The following is a 3,603-nucleotide window of genomic DNA, read 5'->3' on the forward strand; positions in this document are numbered from 1 at the left end:
TCGCCCCCACCGCCCCGACCTGCTCACCCTCCAGCGCCGCCATCTTGGCCTCGGCCTTCAGACAACCTCTGTGGTCCGTCCTCTTCAGAGCTCCGGGTCCCCGGGGCCGTCGACCAAAGTGCCTCGGCTCGTGCTCGGAAACCGGAACTCGGGCGGGGACGTTCCGCCTCTGTGGAATCCCCAGCACCGCGCGCCGCCGGACGCCCCACGCGGGATAGGAGGATACAGAAGTGCGCGGGGAGGGTCGTGGCAAAAGAAGGCGAGCCGTCCCCTCTCTTCTTACCCGGGGAAGGAAAAGTGAAGGCACGTCCCTGGGTGGGCTCGAACCACCAACCTTTCGGTTAACAGCCGAACGCGCTAACCGATTGCGCCACAGAGACAGTGCTAAGGCGTGCTTCCAGGCGCCACCCTACGAGGCATGCGCGGCCCGCAGGGGCGGCCCGAGCTGCGCCTGCATGCAAGCGGCTCAGCGTGGGGCGGAGTCGGGGGTGCGGGCAGCCCCCTGCTGCGCAGCCGAAATAGCTCAGTTGGGAGAGCGTTAGACTGAAGATCTAAAGGTCCCTGGTTCGATCCCGGGTTTCGGCAGACGTTTTGGTGCGAACAGAGTTCTGTTTTGCTCCAAGCTGATCCAGCTTCTCCTAGCACTTTTACCCAGAATGTGTCGGTTTTGACCTTTCCTCCCCAGAATACTCTCCATTCTTCAGATGAGGAGCTGGGCTGCTGGCTCATGCCAATGCGGGAGGGCTTAGAACAAGGCCTCATCCCCACCCACCCCGGTCCACCCCCAAAACTATGATCCCAGCCCAAATGACCCCCTACCCCACTCCCATTTACAATATTTTTTAAGTGGCAGGATCAGAACGAATGTAATTGTCAAAAGGAACACTACTGAATACCAAGAGGGAGTTTGCAGAGACACCTTCTGCTCGGATGTCGTTTAACTGTGACAGTCCTGCTGGGTACCTATTCTGCCCATTTTACAATACATATGGGGAAACTGAGGTTCCCCCGTTCCCAACGGGGGAACGCAGGTGAGGAGCAGGGCTGGCTCCTGGCGAGGGAGGACCACCCCAGGTGTGTCCTGGAGCCCGACTGTGTCACCATCCCGGTGGTGACACACGGGAGAAAAGAGAGGGGCTGGGCCGAGGGCTGGGTCTGTTGGGAATCCTACACCTCCTTGCCCTCAGTTCCCACAGCTGGCCAGGCTGTGGAGCTGGAATTTTTAAATTAAAATAAACCTTGTACTTCCAAATAGTTTGATTCAAAAAAAAGTTGCAAACCTAGTACAGAGTTCGCTGTACTCATCACCCAGTCTCTCCTACTGCTAACATTTTACACTGACGTTAACAATTCATGACCCAATGTGTATACATCGCCAACTCATGTCCAGGCATTATTCAGGCTCCTGTTTTCTCCTAACGTTCCTTGTCCTCTGAGCCAGGCACCTGGGAGCTGAGCCCCCAGCCTCACTCGAGCCTTCAGACATCTGACTGCGACCTCTTGAGACCACAGCCCAGCCAAGAGAGAATGTTGCTTCCAGCCGCCAGGGGCTGGTACACTGCTAAGGCAGGGATGGATAACTAATACAGGAGGGGCAATCAGCTGTCAGGGTGATGGATTGGATGGGGAGCAGGGGGGTGGATAGGGGAGGTAAGAGCCCGCATCAGGAAACTGGGACTGTCAAGGGAGAGCCCTGAAACGGAGAAGCAGGTCTGATAGGGCAGGGAGTTAACAGAGGGTTCACCATAATTCCAGGAACACTGAGGGTGAGGGGGTGAGGGCAGATTGGGTAGGTGGGGAGGAGGTGGGGAGCAGGACCTGGAAGGGGTGGAGCAGGGGCAGGAGGATGGGGGGCGCAGGGGCTGAGAAGGGAGCCGGGACAGGAAAGCCTGGCCGTAGAAGCCATGCCTTGGGGGGAGGGCCACTGACCACACTGCATAGACGTGCCTGTCTGAGATTGTGTGTGTGTGTGTGCATCCCTCGTCTTAATCAGCTTCCTAGATAAATGATAGACTTAAAGAGGTGCTCAAGTGAACACAAGGAAAACTCCCTCTTACAGGAAGTGGTTTTGTTGATGCACTGCTCCTCGCACTGGGGGGTCTGATCGTCCCCTCATGCCATCTGGGCTGGAGCGAGAAAGGTACAGCGACTGTAGGACAAGCATTGCAGGGTCTGGGGCCAGGGGTCTGGCTGAAAAAGGTTCAGGAAGGGTGGCTGTGAGTGGTGGGAGGTGACCGGGGCAGGGGTGGACGCCCGGGGAGGGGACGGGACACAGTGGGGGAGCAGGGTGGCCGTGCAGAGGTGCGGGCTGCTGAGACGCCAGCTGGACGGAGCCCAGACAGCTGAGGGGGGACACCGGGTGAGGGTGGGTGCAGGGAAGCTGGGGCTGTGGTGGACGGGGGTGCAGGAGGCCACAGGCCGGCCAGTGGGGGCCCCGGCTGCACCCCATGTTGTGCTGGGTCTCTCTTCTTGATGCAGAAGCAGCCCAGTGCGCTGGCTTCCCGGGGGCCAGGGCCACCTCACTGCCCCTCCTGGAACATTCCTCACTTAGTCGGCTGGCTCTACCTTCCTAATTACCACCCAGAGCCAATTTGGGGCATCAACAGATGCCCACCCAGCACTGCCTGCCCCAGTGGCCCTGGGACAAAATTTCAAGACGAACAAAAACATAATACAGTGGGAGTGAGGAGCTGAAGACACCTGCTGGGGCACAGGACTGGGATGGGGCTGGGCGCCGAGCAGGGGAAGCCTCCAGCACTTCTGGTCAGCACCGGGCACACCTGAGACGCTGGGCTGACACGGGACCCGCCTCCCCAGACGGGCTGGGGAGGGAGCCTCCAGAAGCAGTCATCGGGGCCAGCGTGGCCGGCCTGAGTGCCCGAGGTGGGCTGCGTGTGGGGCCCGGGAAAGAACAGGCAGGGCTGTAAAATGGCATTTAATTCCAGTCTGAACAGTTCAATTCCACAACCAGAGCTCAGAACACAGATATATAAAAATACTTCACGATGACGGAATATTCCACGTGGATGCCTCACCCACAAGAGCACCCTGTTCTCCATCCTGACCCACTTCAAGGAGGCTTGCTGTCTAGACCTTTCTAGAAGGGAGCGAGGCCACGGCAGAGATGCTGGCGGGGCCATTCTCCCAAGCCTGGCCCACACGGGATGCCCCTCTGACCACCCTGGGGGGTAGCTCAGCGGGACCTCCAGGGCCGTGTCTGCACCTCTGCTTGGGTTTCAGCAAAACCAGCAGAGACACCACATGCAGGTCCCCGCAGTGATCTCTGCACCTCCTTCCCGCAGGGACCCAGCCTCCCGTCAGGATCAGGGCTCGTGTCCCTGGTGCCTGCGAGAACCTCTCCCCAACTGTCCTCTGCAGCGGCCGCTCGCTGGCCGGTGCCGGCTTCAGGGAGGACTGGCAGAGCTCAGATGCCGCGGCGCAGCCATCACGGTGGGGACTTGGCTGTTTCCTTCCACAGGCAGCCTCGCGTCAGCTTAGAATAAATAATCCACCGTATGTGACTTTAAACCAGAACAGAATTTCTGTGACCATGTCAAGGACCGGGCCTTCACACAACTCTCTCCAAAGGTCGGGGGGGGGGGG

General features: G+C 59.3%; 2 non-coding genes across 2 annotated transcripts; one reads left to right on the forward strand and one right to left on the reverse strand.

Moving 5' to 3' along the window:
* Nucleotides 1–306: 306 nt before the first annotated feature.
* Nucleotides 307–380, reverse strand: TRNAN-GUU (transfer RNA asparagine (anticodon GUU)). The gene has a single exon. It is a non-coding gene; the product is annotated as a tRNA-Asn (tRNA).
* A 132-nt stretch (nucleotides 381–512) lies between these two features.
* TRNAF-GAA (transfer RNA phenylalanine (anticodon GAA)) lies at nucleotides 513–585 on the forward strand. Its single transcript has one exon. It is a non-coding gene; the product is annotated as a tRNA-Phe (tRNA).
* Nucleotides 586–3,603: the final 3,018 nt, after the last annotated feature.

This window comes from Lipotes vexillifer, unplaced genomic scaffold, assembly GCF_000442215.2.
Source record: "Lipotes vexillifer unplaced genomic scaffold, Lipotes_vexillifer_v1.1 scaffold225, whole genome shotgun sequence".
Taxonomy (NCBI): Eukaryota; Metazoa; Chordata; class Mammalia; order Artiodactyla; family Lipotidae; genus Lipotes; species Lipotes vexillifer.